Source organism: Malania oleifera, chromosome 5 (genome assembly GCF_029873635.1).
Source record: "Malania oleifera isolate guangnan ecotype guangnan chromosome 5, ASM2987363v1, whole genome shotgun sequence".
In the NCBI taxonomy this organism is placed as follows: domain Eukaryota; kingdom Viridiplantae; phylum Streptophyta; class Magnoliopsida; order Santalales; family Ximeniaceae; genus Malania; species Malania oleifera.
The window spans coordinates 75684858-75694374 of NC_080421.1; the positions used below are offsets into that span (position 1 = coordinate 75684858).

The window sequence follows — 9517 nt, forward strand, 5'->3', positions numbered from 1 at the left end:
TGACCCTCATCGGATTAAGTTTGCAAAAATGAGGTTAACAAGGCAAGCCAAGCTCCATTGGATGAATGTCAAGAGGCAAGAAACGAGGTTAATCATCAACCCATTAAGCATTGGGATCTAATGAAGGATAGGTTAAGGGAGAAGTATGTACCCCTTAGCTATAGTGAGTGCCTTATGGATCAACTTTACAGCTTGCGCCAAGGGTAGCATGACTGTTTCAGAATACATGAGTCAATTCAATGAGCTATCTATAAGATGTGGTGTCTCTGAGACTACTAGTCAATAGATCTCCCAATTTTAGACTCTCATTTACCTTTGCTTATCCTCAATTTATTATTTATCCACCCATTGTTATCATTGTTTGGAGCTATGTAAGGTTTGTTGGTCTTTTTAGGAAATACAAGTTAAAACCAAGGAATTAGGCATGTGAGACACTAAAGGAGTATCTGGAGTACATAAAACTTGAAGTCAGAAGTTCATCCAAGCTCCTGAAGCCTCAAATCGTCAAAGAAAAGGAAGTCTTTGTCCGACTAAGTGGTGTAATCAGTAACACAAAGGGGTGACCTAGTCTTCCACTATAGATTCTAAAGTTCAGACTGAGATCAAAATGCTGCAAGGGTCGACCAAGTGATCGACCATGTGATCCCCAAGGGCAACTAAGGCGAGATACTGAACTCTCCTAAGCCAAGAAATACAGAGAGCATCGACTAAGTGGTCGACCAAGAGACCTTGAGGGGCGACTACGTCAAGTTCCTGAGATTTCCTGAAGTTTAAGATCCTGCAAGTCTCGACCATCAACTCGACCAGAAAGACCCTAACAAGTGAATTAGTCGAAGACATCAAAGATTCAATTTCCTAATTTTTTGCGAGTCTCAACTAGGGCACACACAAGGGAAGCATGGAAGTGACTTGGTCGATAGGGACGATCTTCTACGCGAGATTTGCTACAAACTTTCCTAAATTGAAAATCAAACCTTGTAAACCCTAGATCCTATAAATAATTACTTCGAAGATGAGCTTTGGGTTCCTCTTTGGCCTTTTTTAGGTTAGTGAGAAACTTAAGATGTCATTGAGATCCATTGTAGATTAGTTAGAGTAGATTTCAATTCTTGTTTAAGTGTGTGCACGAAGTGTCTGACGGCCTATGACAACCGGCGACATTTGTGTAATCTCCATATATATTATATTATCATTCTCTTATTCCTTCTGGCGTTGGTGACAATTGTACTGAATACAAAGGATTGATCTTTTTACATGCTTTCTCTTTACCGCTTTCATTTAAATGCTTTCCTTTACTGCTTGATTGTGATGAATGTCTAATTAACAGGATAAGCACTTCTACAGCTTCAGTCAGGTATATGTATTGGGCTACAGTCTCCCACAGAGGTTCTTGTGATCATTGTGATAGAGTATACTTCGGTTCCCGACCATCCTCTGGACGGTTGGTGCACCCTTGCTACTCTATGCCACCGAACGACTCCTTGGATTGTTTAGTCGGGTTCTGGTTAGTTTAATGTCATAAACTCATTGAAATTAGATTGCCCAAACAACATCCCATGTAATAATCCCAAAAAGGGATATAGAAGATTAGTGGAGTGATTCCCAAAAAATAAAATAATTAATAAATTAATCAAATTTAAAAAAAAAAAGAAAGAAAAAAATAATAAGAAAAAAAATAATTAATTTTTATTTTTATTTTTATTAATAAAATATATTATTATTAATATTTATTAAATATATTATTATTATTATTATTATTATTATTAATATTATTATTATTATTATTATTATTATTATTATTACTCTCCTGGGGCTAGAAGCTTCAGGAGGTTTGTTTTTTTATTTATTTTCTTTGGTTTTCTTCTTCTTCTTCTTCTTTTCTCTTCTGTTTCCTACGCGCACAAACTCTCTCTCTCTCTCCTCTCATTCTCTCTCCCTCTCTCCTCAATTTCGTGGTGGATTTTTGCCCGATCAAAAATCGAAAGTTACCGCTGGACTCCATTCTCCGCTGCCGTCATTTATACCGGAGCAGATCGGTGGAAGGAGCGGCGTAAACATATCTCGTGGGATAAGCCAACTTTCCCCTTTTTCTTTAATTTCTTACAAATTATAAGCCCGATTGACGAACGGACACCACCACGAGAATCTAGGAATGATTCTCTACAAGTCTAGCAGGACAGAATTCTCGTGGGGTCGTCGTGGGCAAAACCTCAAATTTGGGGTACGGGGATTATTAAGGGGCTTATTTTTAATTAATTAGTATTAATTTAGAAATGCTAAAATATTGAGCATCTGGGGTTGAAGTACGATTTCTAAAATTTAGGGTTTGGGTGAGCGTCGCGAGTGTAATTTTGGGACATGCAGGCAAAATTCAGAAAATTAAGTGGGGGTGTTAAATAATAGTTTAAATATTAATTTGAGGTACATGGAGCCTAGGGAAGGTTAGATGGGTATTATTTTGGGGAAATAGGTTAATTAATCTGGGAAAAATGCAATTGTAGGATTTGAATTTCGGGTGCCAAGGGCGTAGGATTTGGGTCCTAACGAGACTCTCAGTAAGTCAGGTAAGGGGAATAAATTATAGCAGTATTTTTAAAATTACTGTTTAAATTAATATGTGAAAATGTGCTTATGGTATTTTTTCTGAAAATTATTACGATATAAATATCAAATAAATTGTGTGGCATTTGAGTGATTTAAAATTGTGATATTTTGAAGTGTGAAAATAATATGTTATGAATAGTAGATGAAAACTGTGTGGCATATGACATGTGTTGAAAAATGTGAAATATAACTATGGGTATCTTCTGAGAAAATATTGAAATGAGAATGATTGATGTGATTAGTGAAAAATAATGAAATGTGATATTTATATGTGAGTGGAAATTATTTACATGAGAAATGAGTTTGTACAAATTACTGGTATGAGTATTTTGGAAAATGTAAAAATACATGAAATATGATATATATTACTACGAGATGATGAAATGTGCACAGAAAATTATGAGAATATTTATGTTGAACTGAATTGTGATATACTGAAATATGATTGATGAAATGTCAATACCGCATAATGATTGCGGGTATGTGGTAGTGAACCCTGATGGATGGTTATGATATTGAGCACGGTACCGTTGCTAGTGGTGTTAGTGCAACCACACAGACTCTTGGAGCGTGTGGCGTGACAGTCGACTGAGCCATTTTGTAGGGTTGTGGGGCCCCTGAGTCCGGATCAGGGCTATAGGTCGGCCAGTTGTACTACAGACGCGATATGTAATACGATGTTTGATCTAACGGGTCAGCCAATCGTTGTTAGATCCAGCCTTCGGGCCACACAACCTTGACCATGGGGGGAAGCATGGTGTAGATAGAAAGATCCTTAGGGTGGCCATGAGTTACAGACGTGATGTTGGTATTTGCTACCAAGGATGCTTATGAGCCAAAAAATAAAATGGAAATGGAAAGTGAAAGAATGATAAAATTGGCTAAAATGAGAAATGAAAAAAAGAGTGAAAATTGAGAAACAGAGAATGATAAAATTGAGAAATGAAACTGTGTGAGTTAATAATATAAATAATTGAGGCAAAGTGAAACTCTCCGCCTGAGGGCTTACTGAGTAAGGTGAGTGCCCTGATAGGTATCAGATGTGGTCATACCTGGCTACATAACGTGTTAGGGCAGAGGGAAGCTACCTGTATGGGCGGGTAATCTTCCCTATTCTCGGGAACGTCGCGGGTAATTATGTGTTGAAATTATTGAATTTAAGAAGTGGTTTTAAATCTTATAAAAGCTTGTATTGTATATCTATATGAGTATGAGAATGTGTATATCAGTGTATTTTCTCAGATGAAACAATGGTTTGAAAAGTAAAGCATGTTATAACTGAACTCATATGGTCACACACTGTAAATAATTTATTCTTTCTTAAATTTTCTAAATTTTTCAGGGAATAAGGATAGATCAGGTGATAAAACTCCGTGATCATAGGGAGCTAGGACCCTGACACACAGGGTGAGTTTTGTGGACTAGGGGAGGTGTAATTCCCCTAGAGTTGTGTTGTCTTTGTGGTTGTGATGGTAGCGTATATATTTGTATGTATGTTGATACTCTGGGTTGTATTCTAGTTGTTAAGTATGTATTAACTTCCGCTGTTAAGTTATATAAATAAAATAACTTTTTACCCGGTACCCAATGCAAGTCGGGTCGTATGAATGATAGTAGGATTGTTTAAGTGGATAATTTATAGATGTTATCGATGACGAGTGAAAATTTATTTATTATTGGAAAAAAAATTGTACGAAAATCAAGGCATCACATCCCAGGTGTCATTCATGATTAAGCATTGCTTTGTAGGAGTAGAGTTAAGTTAGATTTACATGCTTTAATTTACATGCTTTCAAGTAATTGATAGAAAATACCCTGAAAAATATCATCTTTTACTTTTCTTTAACACAAGTCTACAATAGATTAATTTGAAAGTGGTTTGATAACTGCGCTTTAAGTCCCTGAGGATCGACACTTAACTTCCCCACTTTCTACTGAATTTGGGATTAAGTTAGGTTCTATAAATATTATTTTCGGTAGTTAAGGACCCAAGCCTTGGCGAGCCTATCAAATTTTGGCCTCGTAGCTGGAGACTTAGATACGGTTATAAGCCAACTTCCATTTTAGGATATTGTTGCTTTGCTTTTATTTGCTTTCTTGTTATTCTTGTTTGCTGATTTTGAAGTCTTAAATCTCTGTGCGTCAAGTGTGTATGTTTGGTTTACATTCTTTAGATCCTGAGATAGTACCCTTAGGCCTCGAGATTGAGAAATTTTGTAGATCCTCTAGAAAACCTACCTCTAATCCTGAGATTGCTGAGTCGTCTAAACTGAAACTCATAACTGAACAGCCACCAGTTCCCGTTGAACAAATCCCGGAACCCTGAGTTCCCCACTTACCTGTGGTGGGAGAGCAACCACTTTGGGCCGCTTAGGGACTACTTTGTGCCTACACATTGACATCCTACATTCGGTTCCTAGATGTTCAGGCGGCATAATTCGAGATTAAGACTTCAATCATCTCGATGTTGCCCACCTTTTATGGGAATTCCACAGAAAATCCTTATCAACATCTAGATGAGTTCTTGGAGATCTACTCCACCATCCAAACACCCAATTTTAGTGATGATACTCTTTGTCTAAGGTTTTTTCTGTTCTCTCTGAAGGATAAGGCCAAATACTGGCTAACGACCTTAGAACTGAACCCAGTGGCCAACTGGGCCACCATGCAGCATGAATTTCTAAAAAAGTACTTCCCAATTAGGAAGACTAACCAGCTGCGAAGGCCAATCACAAGTTTCACATAAACAGATGGGGAAATTTTCTTTGAGACTTGGGAGCGTTTTAGGGACCTTCTCCGTAAATACCCACACCATCAAGTCCCCAAGTGGCAATTAGTGCAAACCTTTTATAAAGGGCTAGCTGAGAAAGATAGATCGATGGTTGATGCAACGTGCGGAGGTACTTTCCTCACTAAGCATGAGAATGAAGCTTGGGTTCTCTTTGAGAACCTAGATGAGAATTCCCACCAGCACACAATGGCTACTCATAGACCCCCCAACCCATCAGTTTCTAAACCTAAGGGAGTTTATGAGTTGACCTCAGACCAAGACTTAGCACCCACTCTGCACAGCATATCTAAAAAGCTAGTTCAATGCTTGTCCTTAAGCCAACCATAACAACTGCAGGCATGTGCCAAGGTGTGTGCAATCTGCTCTGACCCTTTCCATTCATACTACAACTACCCACATGCGCCATCCCTGTAAAGACCCAACCTAAAGGAAAATTTCTAAATGGAATAACATGCTTCGTCAACGAAGCCAATGTTCTCATAGAAGAAGGCCTTTCAGTGCTTCGTCACTAAAATTCAGAGCCTTGTCGACAAAGAAATCCAGAATGACTGAAAAATATCAAGTTTAGGGTTCGTCAACGAAGATGAAGCCCTTCATTCGTCGACAAATAGCCTTCTGTGGTTCGTCAACGAATTTGACTAGGTCAAGGGGTTTATAAATAGGATATTTTGTTTGTTTCTTCATTAAGAAACTTCATTACTCTTTTTCTCTCTCTAGAACCAGCACCCATACTCTTTCTCTTTCTCTCTCTCTCTCTTCGATCCTTCGCTGTTTGTTGGTCGTTTCAACGATCGGAAATTACCATGAGGATTAAGGAGTGAATATCTACAAGTCTAGTGGATTAGATTCTTAATCTCAAGGAAAAACATCTTGGGTGATTTTTCAGGAATTAGGTAAGGGGATTTGTTTACATCAGTTACTTTCAAAATCTAAACTGGTAGAACTGTAGGTTATGATATTATGTACGATATGACTGCTTATTTGGAAAATTTCACCTAGTGGAATTGTCAGGTTTTTCGATTTTACGGTTTTGAGAAATCTAGGGTTTTGAGGTATGGTCTCCGTTTTTCCTACAACTCATTTATTTGTACTAAACTTAAAGTAGGAGATTCTTGGAACCCTTGCTTTCAATTTAAATTATATTTTATGAACCATATGCTATACTAATGCTTTTTAAACCAAATGAGTGTGGCATGAGATGTTAAATGGAAATATACTAAACTGAGAAATATTATTATGAGATATGGGAACTAGAGTTCCAAAATACTTATCAGGAAATGTAGAAAGAGATTTCGGTTAAATACCGAGCTATGTATGTACCAAAGTTAAATCGAGAGCTGTGTGTGTCGATTTATACCAATGAATGATTGAATGAATGAAAGAATGAACAAATGAAATGTGAAAAATACTGGAACTGCTTAAAGGCTTTATGAATGGAAACAAGTTATTGTGCTTTCGTTATAAATTGTATATATTATATATGAACTTCTTGAGAAAGCTTGTTACCAAGAAAGCATGATACCATTGCGAGCATGAAAGGTACAGTGCAACCACATGTTATTCTTGAGTGTGGGTATCAAACTAGTCGACTTGGTAAGAAGGGCCACTGGTTGATCACAGACCAAGGTGGTGTGGGCCAGGTCGAATTGGAGAAAGTAATGTGACTAGCTTGGTGCCCCTAGGTCTAGATCAGAGCATGATGAATGCACAACCCGTGCCATGGGGGAAGTAAATGGTGTAGTTATAATGTTTCAAAGATGAGATGAGGTCATTATGTGTATACATGATTTAAAGATAAAATGGGTAAAGTTATAGCTTTGAGTACCGAACTGAGGGATTGTACAGTGTATGGGCCTGTACCCAACCCCAACCTCAGGGACTTTCACTTATAATGAGTCGAATTATCTTATGTAGGAATTATATATATATCTTCTATATTACAGGTTTGTGAATGATTTAAATGTGTAACTGTTTTCTATTGTAATAAACTCATGTAGTCACACACTGATGTAATATGATCTACCTTACTGAGAAGTGTCTCACCCTAATATACAAATCTTATTTCAAGTCCTACAGGAAACCGGTCCTAGCGTTCTAAAGGGATTCTGGAGCGTAGTGTTTTCGTTAGTTTACGTGAGTCTTTGTATATGTATTGGGCTTTGGCCAGATTAACTTTTGGGGTTTGTAATAGTAGGTTATGTTTTTAGAATGTATGGATAAATGTGAGGAAACAGTTAGAAACTCTGGTAAGTTTTATTAAATTATGTATGTTTATGCTTTCCGCTGAGTATGAATGTGAAATTCAGTATGAAACACTTGATTTCCCATATTTGGGCGGGTAGTATATGTATGGTATCAAAGATATGCTTGTTATGTATGTATAGTAGCACTCTAGGCCCACCTAGAGGGTCGAGGAGTTACAATTGGTATCAGAGCAATGTTCAACCGGAAGTGTGAAGAGATTCACATCGTGTGGTTATGGAAATGTTCACAACTTAGGTTGCTAAGTTTTGCAGACTAAGTTGGATGACTTTACCAGAGTATAGGATGGGGATAGGACTTTTGGGTTTACCTTCGTAAGCTTAGAGACAGAAATCCATTGGTGGACTTCTATGCTTTTCTGGATGAGTCGACGGGTTCAGAAAATCACGGCAATTCATCGATTGTTTTGTTTTTGAGTGGAGGGGAAGAACTGGAGCTAGAATGAGAGTATCAAGTTAGTAGTATGTCGTTATTAGGAATGTGAAGTTATTGAAATGAGTCTTATAGTATTGTAATTGTAGCAGATGTGTAAAGTACTAAAATTCTAAACAATTTTCTCAATTGGGATTGTTGACGGGGACACGTATCTTGTCGACGAGGAATTACTGAGAGGGGTGGTTCAGGGCCTGAAATTCATCGATGAGGAATAAGTGCTCGTCAAAGAAACTCCTTTTTGCCCTCGTTGGCAAGATGATGTAGCTCATCGATGAGGCTGCATTTTATAAATATGCTAAACCTCGGTTTTTGGTGAGAAATTTGCATGTGGAGCTTCTCTCCCTAGATTTTCACCCTCCTCACCTTCTCTCTAAGTTTTTGGCCTAGTTCTTCACTAGATTGATGATCCAAAGACGCCATGCCACTCCTGGGAAGTTTCTCTTCATTTCTGCAAGAGTGGATTGTTGGTTGGGCCAACTTGGGCACCATCCCAAAATTTGGGTAAGTTAGTTAATTTCAGTTTTATCGGGTATTTGGTGTTTTTGTACTGAGGAGTATATGTTAGGAAAGATAATACTGAAATTTTGTTTGAGGAAATTTTAATTTCAAGGTGTTGTGCTAAGAACACTGCGAACACTGCAAGTGTAGGATTGAGTGTTTTGTGGGGTAAGCCAAATAAGGGGATAAACTAAGTCAGAATATTGTGATTGGTTGGATGATATGTATGTGATTACATTTCCTGCTGCTTAGGTATTAGAATTGTATTTTGGGTATATCCCTAGTACCTATGGGTTCAGGTTGATTATGCTATTCAATTGAATAGGATAGCAAGCTTATTATATTAAATGATAATATGAACAAAAAAAATGGCTAATCAGTCAGGTCGTTACAGTTTGGTATCAGAGCCTAGGTTGATAAGTTCTGTAGACTCTAGAGTGTAGCAAAAAAAATACCAGAGTATAGGAAGAGGATTTGAGGTTTTGTTTTGTAGTTTAGAGGCAGGACATCCAGGGTGGTTTCTGTGTCTTTTCTGGGGTGACAATTTTAGGAAAGTCATAGTAAACTATTGTCGAGTTGTGTTTCTAGAGTGTAGGACTGGATCGTGAAATAAGATAAGGATGTTAATATAGGGGCATTTTGGTTAGATGCATAAGTTATAAGGATAGGGTCCCTAAGTCATGTTTATTGTCTTTTTAGGATCGACCCTGGAGAAGGTAGTGCCCATGCGAGCGGTAGTGACAGTGCAGGGCTCTCGAGTGCAGGCAGGGCTGACTCTGATGCGATATTAAGCAATGTGGCTCAGTAGGTTATGGCTAAGATCACTAGGAGCTTCAGAGAGCAAGGTGGCCCATCTGCAGGCCATGGGTGCACGATAGAGAAATTTACCAAGATGAATCCTCTGGCATTTTCAGGAGGAGTTGATTC

The 9517-nt window shown here is 37.9% G+C and overlaps 1 non-coding gene across 1 annotated transcript; it reads right to left on the minus strand.

The window, feature by feature from the left end:
• Positions 1–5318: 5318 nt before the first annotated feature.
• Positions 5319–5424, minus strand: LOC131156812 (small nucleolar RNA R71). Its single transcript, XR_009137082.1, has one exon. It is a non-coding gene; the product is annotated as a small nucleolar RNA R71 (small nucleolar RNA).
• Between the last annotated feature and the right edge of the window lie 4093 nt (positions 5425–9517).